This window comes from Loxodonta africana, chromosome 25, assembly GCF_030014295.1.
Source record: "Loxodonta africana isolate mLoxAfr1 chromosome 25, mLoxAfr1.hap2, whole genome shotgun sequence".
NCBI classification, from domain to species: Eukaryota; Metazoa; Chordata; class Mammalia; order Proboscidea; family Elephantidae; genus Loxodonta; species Loxodonta africana.
In genome coordinates, this window is record NC_087366.1 from 29,127,627 (window position 1) to 29,140,705 (window position 13,079).

At 42.9% G+C, this 13,079-nt stretch overlaps 1 protein-coding gene across 17 annotated transcripts in view; it reads right to left on the minus strand.

Annotated features, from left to right (window-relative positions):
• The window catches only part of RABGAP1L (RAB GTPase activating protein 1 like), a 785,265-nt gene that overhangs the window by 738,703 nt on the left and 33,483 nt on the right, over positions 1–13,079 (minus strand). For 4 of the 17 annotated variants that reach the window (XM_023549255.2, XM_023549260.2, XM_003410983.4 and 1 more), the window contains one exon: positions 1,110–1,241. The exons of 4 other annotated variants lie outside the window; for them this stretch is intronic. The gene's annotated coding sequence lies outside the window, so the exon portion shown is untranslated. Of the gene's footprint in view, positions 1–457; positions 599–1,109; positions 1,242–13,079 lie in introns of those variants that run through there. 9 more of the 17 variants (XM_064276616.1, XM_064276620.1, XM_064276622.1 and 6 more) reach the window with 5 other exon arrangements.

The window sequence follows — 13,079 nt, forward strand, 5'->3', positions numbered from 1 at the left end:
ACCGCGGGTGGGCACAAACATACCCTAACCACACGCCCCCCGGACGCAGGGCTGCTGGGACGGCGGACCCGGCAGCAGCCACAGCGCAGCAGCGGGAGGCAGCAGCCAAGGCGACGGCAATGTCAGGAGGGCACAGCTGGAGGCGCGGGCCGCCGAAGCCACCGCGCCGCCCTCGGTGAGGGGCGCCGACCCCTCCCGCCCGCCTGCCGTCTAGGGTGCTCCGCTCGTGGGCCGCGAGGAGCTGCCGCGGGGGAGAACCTCGGCGTCCGGGAGGCGGCCGACAGCCCTGAAGCCGCCCTGTGCCCTCCTCCCCGCGGTCCTCCCGCATCCCAGTCCCGGGCCGGGCCCCCATCCCGACTCTCCCACGGCTCGGCCCCGCCGCCAACACCCCCGGCCCGGCCGCGGCTCTGGGCCGCCGAGCCGCCCTCGGGTCCCGAGGAGGCCGCCCTCGCCTCACCTCCTCACGTCTCCGCGAGCAAAGCCGGAACAACAACTCCGCCAGGCACCCGCGTCCCATCCGCCGCCCCGCGCTCTGCGGCCGGGCGGGTCCCGTTCACTCCGCCGCCGCCTGAGCCCCGAGAGGGCGGAGGGAGCTGAGAGGGGAGTGGAGGGGGATGGCCCGGCAGGAAGAGGCGAGGGAGGGGGCGGGCAGAGGAGGAGGCGCGTCGGGAGCGAGCCCGTCCGGGCCCATCGGCGCGACGTGCGCGCTCCCGGGCGCGCCGGCAACTTCCTCGCCCCCCTAAGCGGCGGCGCGCACGCGCGTATACGTTCCTTCTGGCCACGCTTGGGCCGGGGGCGGAGGTGTGAGGATGTTACCTGGCTAGCCTGCTCTCCCTGACAGACCAGGGTTGTTAGAGGAGGCACGAGGGAAGGGACAAGAGGCTCTCGCGACCCTTCAAAGCCTCCTCGAGAGGTAATTGCGCCTGTGAGCCCTCTCGCGCGGCTCGCTGAAGGGTGTCCCGGCACCCCGGGCGAAGCGGGCTGGGGTCTTACAGAGCGGTTACTGAGTTCTTAGATAATTCTGAGTTTGGAGAGATTTTTTTCTTGCTCATAAACCTGGTTTACGGAATTTCACTTTTAATGCCCTGTTACGCGCGGAGGAAAGTCACCTCAAAGAGCATTAACTTTTCTCGCCGATTACTCTTTCTGTGCCACTTCCAAGGTGTCGTCTATGTGCTTATGAATCGCTCCCTTGTTGATTCATTCCGAGGGACTCAGGGGAGATGGAAGAGGGAAATACCCTGCGGGGGAATGAACAGAGCTCAACATTATTATGTATTTATATGAAGAAAAAGTGCACTTGTTTTTACTGTTTTACCGTTTCGGGTAATAGATTTTTAGGGTACAATGTCGAGATAAAATGTTTTTAGCTGCCCTCCAGTTGGCCCCTGAGTTATGGCGACCCCATGCTTTACAGAGTAGAACTGCTCCATAGCGCTTTCTTGGCAACTGACAGCAATCTGTACAGAGGTCGCCAGGCCTTTCTTCCAAGGAACCATTATGTGGGTTTGGCTGCCAGCGTTTAGGTTAGCTGCCGATTGCAATCCGAATGTGCCACTCCAGCTCCTTAGAAATCAAACAGACCAACTCTTTTTCCCTACAAATATTGGCCTGATTATTGAATTGGAGATATCTTCCTTCCTAGATCCTGCAGCCATTAAAAAAAAAAAAAAAAGCCATAAGTGACCTATAAATTTTCTGAATTTTCTTAGCACTTTGTTTCTAAAGGTTTGTGCCACCTAATATATTCAACCTCATTGTCTAGGTTAATTTGTGCAATATTATATCCCCCTAAAGAATCCCTGATGATCTGGTTCTTTCATTTTTATATTTCCCACAGTGTTTAACATAGTACGTGACTGACAGAAAATTCTCCAAAAATGTTATTGCAAAAAGAGTGAATATAGAATAGCAAGAGTTAAGTGTGTGTCCAGTGACTTGAACTCTAGAAAGACTAATTTAAAATTCTCCCTTCTGTCCCATTTCAGTTCCCCTGCCCAAATCCAAAAGCTATGGGGAGAGATACATCGGTTGTCCAAAGGGCCCCCTCAAGTTCTTTTTTTTTTTTTCCCCTCCTTTCCCCAACTTAAGTGTCTATAGATGCAGGGATATATCAAGAGTGTTGCAACTATCTATTTTATGTGTTTCTCCTACCTGCTGGGCTTCTTCCCAGGAGGTCCTTTATTAAGTTCTGTATCCCAAGAGCCCTGAGCCTGACTCAATAAATACTGGAAATTTTGATGAATACTTAGTAAAGTTAGGGTTAGAATAACTCAAATCATCTGTTGATCACCTGAGAAGCACAGTTTAAAAAAAAAAAAAAAGTTACCATCGAGTAGATTCCTACTCATGGCCACCCCATGTATGTTAGAGTAGAACTGCAATCCATAGGGTTTTCAAGACTATGATCTTTCAGAAGCAGCTCTCTAGACCAGGCCTTTCTTCTGAGGCCCCTCAGGGTGGGCTCAGGTAACCTGAGAAGCCCAGTACCTATTAATAAATAAGCCAACAAGTAGGTATCGAACCTCTGCTAAAGGCACTACTAGTAAAGTTACACTGGGCACCATGAGAAAGTCAACAGATAAAAAAGCTGTAGTTTCTCTCCTCTGATATCTTCTGACTGGAGAAAAGCTTTTTGACAAGAAAGCCAACACTCTGGTAATTATCTGCACTCAAAAAGACCTTAGCCAAAAAAAGAATAATAAAAATTTTAATGATGAGTCCAAAACTAGTTTGTTGTTGTTGTTAGCTGCCATCAACTTGACCCTGACTCCTGGCGACCTTATGTATAACAGGTCTTTCACCATATCCATGATCTTTAATATGTTCGAGCCCAGTATTTCAGCTATTGTGTGAATCCATCTTATTAAGGTTTCCCTCATTTTGCTTTACCAAACATGACATCTTTTTCTAACAATTGATCTTTCCTGATGACTTGTACAAGGTAAGCAAGATGAAGTCCCACCATCCTCACTTCTGAGGAGCATTCTGGTTGTATTTCCTCTAAGACTCATTTGTTCATTATTCTGGCAGTCCATAGTATATACAATATCCTTCTTCAGCACCACAGTTCAAAGGCATCAACTCTCCTTGTGTCTTCTTTTTTCACGTTGTAATGCTTTTGCACTCTTATAAGGCTATTGAAAAGACCATGTTGGGTCAGACACAAGTTAGTCATCAGAGTGACATCTTTGCTTTTTAGAACTTTAAATAAGTTGTGGCAGATGAAGAGCCCTTGTGTCACAGTGGTTAAGCAATCGGCTGCTAACCAAAAGGTCAGCAGTTGGAACCAACCAGCTGTTCCATGGGAGAAAGATGTGGTAGTCTGCTTCTGTAAAGATTATAGCCTTGGAAACTCCATGGGCCAGTTCCACTCTGTCCTATAGGTTGGCTATTACTGGAATAAACTCGAAGGTAACGGGTTTTTTTATTATTGTTGCTGTTGTTGTTGTTCTTTTTGGTTGCTGCAGATTAGCCCAATGCAGTATGTCACCTGGTTTCTTGACTGCTGCTTCCATGGGTGTTGATTGTTGATCCAAGTAGAATGAAATCCTTGACAACTTCAATTTCTTCACCATTTATCATGATGTTGTTTAGTGCTATAGTTTAGTATTCCTCAAATCCAGCTCCATGTGCCTTTGAAAATATCAGGAGGCCATCACTGGTTGTTGTCAGTTAACTCTTTATTTATTATTCTATTAATGTAGAACATGACATATAAGTCACAATCATAGGATCAATCCTTGTGCCAGTTGCTACAAGTAAAAGAAAAACTTTGTCCCACAGCCACATATCACACTTCTAAATACCAGGGGTCATCCTGAAAAGCTGAGCTGTTCTTCACAGGGGAACCTAGATAAGAGATGTCATGGGAGAACCTAGATAAGAGACAAGTCACAAGAGAACCTAGATAAGAGACAGTGAAGGGGATTTGATGTAAACTTATCCCTACCAGAAAAACATGCCACAGAATCTATGACAAAGAATTCTTCACATAATGTGCACTTCTTTTCTCGCTGTGGCTTCCTTTGCATTAAGTGTGGATTAGCAGCCCTGGCCCATGAAAGGGCTGAAGTTCATACTTTTTGTGGAAGATGTCATAAAATGTTATAGCATGATTCATAACATGACAGAAACTGGTGGTCCAGATCCAGATCTAAATCACAAACATGTTCTGTTTGGTCTGCATGGTTGTTAAAAAAAAAAGTTACCTAAAGTGAAAAACGAGAAGATATCACATGCATTCCAGGCTTCACTTTAAAAAGTAGAAGATGTGATGACAAAGGGCTTTCAGTCTCACATTCTGACCATCAGCTACAACTGGATAGCAGCTACACTCTTTTTGTTGAGATCATGCATTCTCTCTTTTGCCAGTCTCTACATTCTCTATTGTTCTTTATCCTGAGCTGTTTCCCTCCTTTAGGTCTGCAACCCCCAGTTTATAATACCATAATATCAAAACACAGGAAACAAGTTAAATGTTGAAAATAAGGGAACAGTTTAAACTATGGTATTTAATGGAGTGGAGTATTATGTTGCTCTTATAATAAACATTATTGGTCGATTCCTCAGCATGCATTTCCACCCTCCGCAAATGGTGAGGCAGCCAAGAATTCGAGTAGGATTAGACCCATCTCCATCTCCAGATGTGGGCTCTGATTGAAATATGCTGATCAGCCTAATCCCATCCTCACTTGACGCTGTCATTGTGCATGGATAGGCAGTAGCCCAAGTCTAAATTGACACAATCGTAAGGAAGCTCAGGTGTTGTGTTTGAAGTTTGGGTGAAGTGCTCTCTCTCACACTGGCTGATATAATGGGAGAATATGAGTCATATAGCTACTACAGCCACTTTGTTACCATAAGGGAAACCAGTCTGAGGATGAAACTGATAGAGAATGGAAGAGCTCCAACTCCACTTGAAGCCTGCCCTTTCCTCTGGATGTAATATGTTCTCTGTTGTTGTTGTTGTTGTTAGGTGCCGTCAAGTCAGTTCCGACTCGTAGCGACCCTGTGCACAACAGAATGAAACACTGCCCGGTCTTGTACCATCCTTACAATTGTTGTTATGCTTGAGCTTACTGTTGCAGCCACTGAGTCAATCCACCTCGTTGAGGATCTTCCTCTTTTCCGCTGACCCTGTACTTTGCCAGGCATGATATCCTTCTCCAGAGACCGATCCATCCTGACAACATGTCCAAAGTATGTAAGACACAGTTCTGCCGTCCTTGCTTCTAAGGAGCATTCTGGTTGTACTTCTTCCAAGACAGATTTGTTCATTCTTTTGACAGTCCATGGTATATTCAATATTCTTCGCCAACACGACAATTCAAAGGCGTCAATTCTTCTTCAGTCTTCCTTATTCATTGTCCAGCTTTCACATGCATATGATGCAATTGAAAACACCATGGCTTGGGTGAGATGCACCTTAGTCTTCAAGGTGACATCTTTGCTCTTCAACACGTTGAAGAGGTCCTTTGCAGCCGATTTACCCAATGCGATGTGTCTTTTGATTTGACTGCTGCTTCCATGGCTATTGATTATGGATCCAAGTAAAATGAAATCCTTGACAACTTCAGTCTTTTCTCCATTTATGATGATGTTGCTCATTGACCCAGTTGTGAGGATTTGTTTTCTTTATGTTGAGGTGCAGTCCATACTGAAGGTTGTGGTCTTTGATCTTCATTAGTAAGTGCTTCAAGTCCTTTTCACTTTCAGCAAGCAAGGTTGTGTCATCTGCATAACGCAGGTTGTTAATGAGTTTTCCTCCAATCCTGATGCCCCATTCTTCTTCATATAGTCCAGCTTCTTGGATTATTTGCTCAGGATACAGATTGAATAGGTATGCTGGAAGGATACAACCCTGACACACAACCCTCTTGACCTTAAACCAATCAGTATCCCCTTGTTCTGTCTGAATACCCACCTCTTGATCTATGTAAAGTTTCCTCATGAGCACAATTAAGTGTTCTGGAATTCCCATTCTTCGCAATGTTATCCATAGTTTGTTATGATCCACACAGTCGAATGCCTTTGCATAGTCAATAAAACACAGGTAAACATCCTTCTGGTATTCTCTGCTTTCAGCCAAGATCCATCAGACGTCAGCAATAATATCCCTGGTTCCATGTCCTCTTCTGAAACTGGCCTGAATTTCTGGCAGTTCCCTGCTGATATACTACTACAGCCCTTTGGAATGATCTTCAGCAAAATTTTGCTTGAGTATGATATTAATGACATTGATCTATAATTTCCACATTTGGTTGGATCACCTTTCTTGGGAATAGGCATAAATATGGATCTCTTCCAGTCAGTTGGCCAGGAAGCTGTCTTCCATATTTCTTGGCATAGACGAGTGAGCACCTCCAGCGCTGCATCTGTTTGTTGAAACATCCCAATTGATATTCCATCAATTCCTGGAGTCTTGTTTTTCACCAATACCTTCAGGGAAGCTTGGACTTCTTCCTCCAGTACCATCAGTTCCTGATCATATGCCACCTCTTGAAATGGTTGAACATAAGCTAATTCTTTTTGGTATAGTGACTCTGTGTATTCCTTCCATCTTCTTTTGATGCTTCCTGCCTCGTTTAATATTTTCCCCATAGAATACTTCACTATCGCAACTCGAGGCTTGCATTTTTTCTTCAGTTCTTTCAGCTTGAGAAACACCGAGGGTGTGCTTCCCTTTTGGTTTTCCATCTCCAGCTCTTTGTACATGTCATTATAATACTTTGTCTTCTTGAGCCGCCTTTGAAATCTTCTGTTCAGTTCTTTTGCTTCATCAATTCTTCCTTTTGCTTTAGCTGCTCGACGTTTGAAAGCAGGTTTCAGAGTCTCCTCTGACTTTCACGTTAGTCTTTTCTTTCTTTCCTGTCTTTTCAGTGACGTCTTGCTTTCTTCATGTATGATGTCCTTGATGTCATTCCACAACTCCTCTGGTCTTTGGTCACTAGTGTCAATGCATCAGATCTATTCTTCAGATGGTCTCTAAATTCAGGTACGTAAATTTGAATAATAGTCATATTAACTGGTCTTCCTTATAGGTGTATGAATATTATCCTATCACTGACAGCATTGTAGTTCAGGATATATCTTGAAATGTTCTTTTTGATGATGAATGCAATGCCATTCCTCTTCAAGTTGTCATTCCTGGCATAGTAGACCATATGACTGTCCAATTCAAAATGACCAATACCACTCCATCTCAGCTCAGTAATGCCTAGGCTATCGATCTTTATGCATTCCATTTCATTTTTGACAATTTCTAATTTTCCTAGATTCACACTTCATACATTCCAAGTTCCAATTATTAATGGATATTTGCGACTGTTTCTTCTCATTTTGAGTCATGCCACATCAGCAAATGAAGGTCCCGAAAGCTTGACTCCATTCACATCATTAAGGGCGACTCTACTTTGAGGAGACAGCTCTTCCCCAGTCATATTTTGAGTGCCTTCCAACATGAGGGGCTCAAGTTCCAGCACTATCTCAGACAATGTTCCGCTGCTATTCATAAGGTTTTCACTGGCTAATTCTTTTCAGAAGTAGACTGCTGGGCCCTTCTTCCTAGTCCATCATAGTCTGGAAGCTCAGCTGAAACCTGTGCAACATGGTGACCCCACTGGTATTTGAATACTGGTGGCATAGCTCACAGCATCACGGGAACACACAAGCCCCCACAGTACAACAAACTGACAGACACATGGGGGAACTGACAGATGCCAAAGATGAAGAAATTGAAGATATTTACCAACTTTGGCAGTCTGAAATTGATGGAACATGCAATCAGGATGCACTGATAATTGCTGGTGATTGGAATGCAAAAGTTGGAAACAAAGAAGAAGGATCAGTAGTTGCACATATGGTCTTGATGATAGAAATGATGCTGGAGATCGCATGATTGAATTTTGCAAGACCAATGACTTCTTTATTGCAAATACACTTTTTTTACCAACATTAACAGCAACCGTACACATGGAGCTCGCGAGAAGGAATACATAGGAATCAAATCGACTATATCTGTTGAAAGAGATGATGGAAAATCTCAATATCTTCAGTCAGAACAAGGCCAGGGGAAGACTGCGGATCAGACCATCAATTACTCATACGCAAGTTCAAATTGAAACTGAAGAAAATTAGAACAGGTCCACAAGAGCCTAGGTATGACCTTGAGTATATTCCACCTGAATTTAGAAACTATCTCAAGAATAGATTTGATGCATCGAACACTACTGACTGAAGTCCAGACGAGTTGTAGAATGACGTCAAGGACATCATACAGGAAGAAAGCAAGAGGTCACTGAAAATATCGGAGAGAAACAAAAGACCTAAATGGATGTCATAAGAGACTCTGAAACCTGCTCTTGAATGTCGAGTAGCTAAAGCAAAAAAATGATGAAGGAAAAAAGCTGAACAGAAGATTTCAAAGGAGGGCTTGAGAAGACAAAGTATTATGATGACATGTGCAGAGACCTGGAGACAGAAAACCAAAGGGGAAGAACACACCCAACATTTCTTAAGCTGAAAGAACTGAAGAAAAAATTCAAGCCTCGAGTTGCAATACTGAAGGATTCTATGGGGAAAATAATAAATGATGCAGGAAGCATCAAAGGAAGATGGAAGGAATATACAGAGTCATTATACAAAAAAGAATTGGTTGACCTTCAACCACTTCAGGAGGTAACATATGATCAGGAACTGATAGTACTGAAGAAAGAAGTCCAAGCTGCACTGAAGGTATTGGGGAAAAACAGGGTCCAGAAATTGACAAAATGTCAATTGAGATGTTTCAACAAACAGATACAGTGCTGGAAGCACTCACTCATCTATGCCAAGAAATCTGGAAGACAGCTACCTGGCCAACCAACTGGAAGAGACTCATATTTATGCCTATTCTGAAAAAAGGTGATCCAACAAAATGCAGAAATTATTGAAAAATATCATTAATATCACATGCAAGTAAAATTTTGATGAAGATCATTCAAAAGTGGCTGCAGCAGTATATCAACAGGGAACTGCCACGAACTCTGGCCAGATTCAGAAGAGGACGTGGAACCAGAGATATCATTGCTGTCAGATGGATCCTGGCTGACGGCAGAGAATGCCAGAAAGATGTTTGCCTGTGTTTTATTGACTATGCTAAGGCATTTTACTGTGTGGATCATACCAAATTATGGATAATGTTGCAGAGAATGGGAATTCCAGAACACTTAATTGTGCTTATAAGGATTCTGTACATGGATCAAAAGGCAGTCATTTGAACAAAACAAGGGGATACTGCATGGTTTAAAGTCAGGAAAGGTGTCCATCAGCGTTGTATCCTTTCACCATATCTATTCAATCTGTATGCTAAGCAAATAATCCAAGAAGATGGACTATGTGAAGAACAATGGGGCATCAGGATTGGAGGAAGACTCCTTAACAATCTGCATTATGCAGATGACACAACCTCACTTGCTGAAAGTGAAGAGGACTTGAAGCACTTAGTGATGAAGATCAAAGACCACAGCCTTCGGTATAGATTACACATCAACATAAAGAAAATAAAAATCCTTACAACTGGACCAATAAGCAACATCATGATAAAGAGAGAGGAGATTGAAGTTGTCAAGGATTTCATTTTACTTGGATCCACGTGAACACCCATGGAAGCAGCAGTCAAGAAATCAAAAGACACATTGCATTGGGCAAATCGGCTGCAAAAGATCTCTTTAAAGTGTTGAAAAGCAAGGATGTCACCTTGAGGACTAAGGTGAGTCTGACTCAAGCCATGGTGTTTTCAATCACCTCATATGCATGCGAAAGCTGGACAATGGATAAGGAAGACGGGAGAAGAATTGATGCCTTTGAATTGTGGTGTTGGAGAAGAATACTGAATATACCATGGACTGCCAAAAGAATGAACAAATCTGTCTTGGAAGAAGTACAACCAGAATGCTCCTTAGAAGCAGGGATGGCAAGACTACGTCTCACATACTTTGGACATGTTATCAGGAGGGATCAGTTCCCGGGGAAGGACATCATGCTTGGTAAAGTAGAGGATCAGCGAAAAAGAGGAAGACCCTCAACGAGATGGATTGACAGAGTGGCTGCAACAATGGGTTCAAGCATAGCAACAATTGTGAGGATGGCGCAGGACTGGGCAGTGTTTGGTTCTGTTGTACATAGGGTCACTATGAATCGGAGCTGACTTGATGGCACCTAACAACAACAACATATACTTATTTTGTATATATATATATGTGTATATTTATGTACATACGTACACACAGATGTATACTGGTTGTTGTTGCAAAATTATATATAACATAGCATTTACCAAAACATCTTTTTGTATGTGTGTGTGTGCGCACGCACGTGTGTGTATAACCTAGTGGCATCAGTTATCTTGGTTAAGCTGTGCACACTTCTCCCACATTCAGTGGTACCTTTTACATCACTGTAAGTAAAAAGTAACTACTGTCTAAAGAATGAATCCCCCTCCCTCTACCCTTAGTAACCATTGGTGAAGGTTGGTCTCTGTATATATAGTTGTTCTTGTCATTTTTTAAAGGGAGATTATATAATATTTGTCCTTTTGTGATTGGCTTATTTCAATAAGTGTAATGTCCTCTAGTTTCATCCGTGTTCCAAGGTACTTTGGGAAGTCGCCTTTCTTTATGGCTGTGTAGTAGTCCACTGTTTGTATGTACCACAATTTGCTTATCCATTCACCTGTTGATGGGTAGTTAGGTTGTTCCCATCTTTTGGATATTGTGAATAGTGCTGCAATGAACACAGGTATGCATGTGTCTGTTTGAGTCTCTGCTACCAGATTTCCACGGTATATATCAAGGAATGGAATTGCTGGATCATAAGGTGTTTCTATTTCTAATTTTTTGAGGAATCGCCATAATGTTTTCCACAGCAGTTGTACCATTTTACATTCCCACCAGCAGTGAATAAGGGTTCCAAGCTTCCACATCTTCACCAACATTTGTTGTGTTCTGTTGTTTGGTTTTTTAAATCAGTGCCAGTTTAACAAGGGTGAGATGGTATCTCATTGTAGTTTTTATTCGCATGTCTCTAATGGCTAATGAAGGAGCCCTGGTGGCACAGTTGTTAAGCACTCAGCTGCTAACCAAAAGCTTGGCCATTCAAACCCACCAGCTGCTGAGGGGGAGAAGGGTGTGGCAGTCTGCTCCCATAAAGATTATAGCCTTGGGAATCCTATGGACAATTCTACCTTGTCCTATAGGGTCGCTTTGAGCCAGAATCAACTCGATAGCAGCAGGTTTGGTTTGGAGTGGCTAATGACACCACTTTTCAGGTATTTGTTGGCTGCTTGAATGTCCTGTTCGGTGAAGTGTCTGTTAATGCCCTTGCTCATTTTTTAATTGGGTTGTTTGTCATCTTGAGTTGAAGTTTTATGTACAGTTTGAAAATTAGACCTTTAACGGATATGTCACTCCCAAAGATTTTTTTCCCAGTCTATAGGTTATCTTTTTACTCTTCCGATAAAATCTTTGGGCCCAAGACTTTTTTAAACTTTTCGTTACAAATAAAAATTAAGCTCAGAAAAGTAGAGAGAATAGCATAATGAGTCCTCACGCTTCAATCATCCTGCTTTAACAGTTATCAACATATGGACAATCTCCCCTGCCTACCTCTTCCCATGGATTATTTTGAAGTAAATCACAGAAGTTGTAAAAATGGTATGGAGGCAGTGTCTGACCCCCTCCAACCCCACAACGGGGAAGGAGAACCAAGATCAACAGCCCAAGGCTGATTCTTATGAGGTGGAGGTCAGACATGCCTCCTCTCTTGGCCATCTTTACCAACTCTGACACCAACTGTCCCTCCCACAGCACTGTCTACTTCTCTGCTGGATTCAATAATTCATTGCAATGGCCACACAGAACTCACAGACCACACTGATAATTATGGAGTTTATTAGAGAAGTAATAGTTGCAATTCAGTCTCAAGAACACTTAAGATACAATTCTTTGGTCAGGATAGCCTCTCCCTAGCTGTGCTCGCAGGCACACCTCTCCTTGGCCCTCAGCCTCTGCCCAAAGGCACTCAGCGTTCTCTCTGTGTGGGCCAGGAAGCCCACTGTGCCGTCTCCTCCTGCCAGGTCTCTGCTGCTGGGTCTCTCCTTCCTTGGTGGTGGGGGGCTCCTCCTCTCTCCTCTGGAATTGACTCTCTTTTAATGTAAAACTGACCAATTCCCTCAGTAGACCACAATTACCCTATCACACAATCACTTGGGTGGGAGTTACAAGACCATGGCTAGAAAGGCCACACACAGAAGTAATTAATCATACCACAGAAGTCATATCATTTTACCCATAAATATTTTATTATATAACTCTACATGTATAGATTGTATTTTGCAATCAACAAAATCCAGAATGTAGAAGACTCTACAGAACAGATGACCCAGTTTCTTCAAATACATTGCATAAATAAAAATGGGAAGGAGCATGTGTTGAACTTGTTTGGATGTTGATTTTTGTTTGTTTTTAGCAGCTTTATTAAGGTATAATTGACATACAATAAACTGCATGTATTTATAGTGTACAATTTGATAAATTTTGACTTATGGGTATACTCATGAAACCATCACCAACATCAAGATATTGAGCATATCTGTCACCCCAAAAAGTTTTCTGGTGCCCCTTTGTATTCTCTTTGTCCTGCTCCCCTTCGTATCCCCATCCTCAGGCAACCACTAATCATATGTCATTTTAAATTAGTTTGCATTTTCTAGAGTTCTCTGTAAAAGGAATCATACAGTATGTATTCTTTGTGTTGCTTCTTTCACTCAGCATAACTATTTCAAGATCTATCCATGTTGGTGTGTGTGTTAATAGTCTATTCCTTTTTAGTCTTTCACAGGCCTAGACTTCAGATTTTGAACATACTAGAAATATTTCTTAAATGCAAGTTTTTCAGAAAAGTAACTTCAAAAATTACAAATGTTTTCATGGTAAAAAGAGGAAAATTACCACTTTCCTCATCTGAGTCAAGGGAAATCCAAGCCCTCCCCAACCCTCCCACCCACCAAGACATTTTTTTAGTCCCTTCTGCCTTTGCCA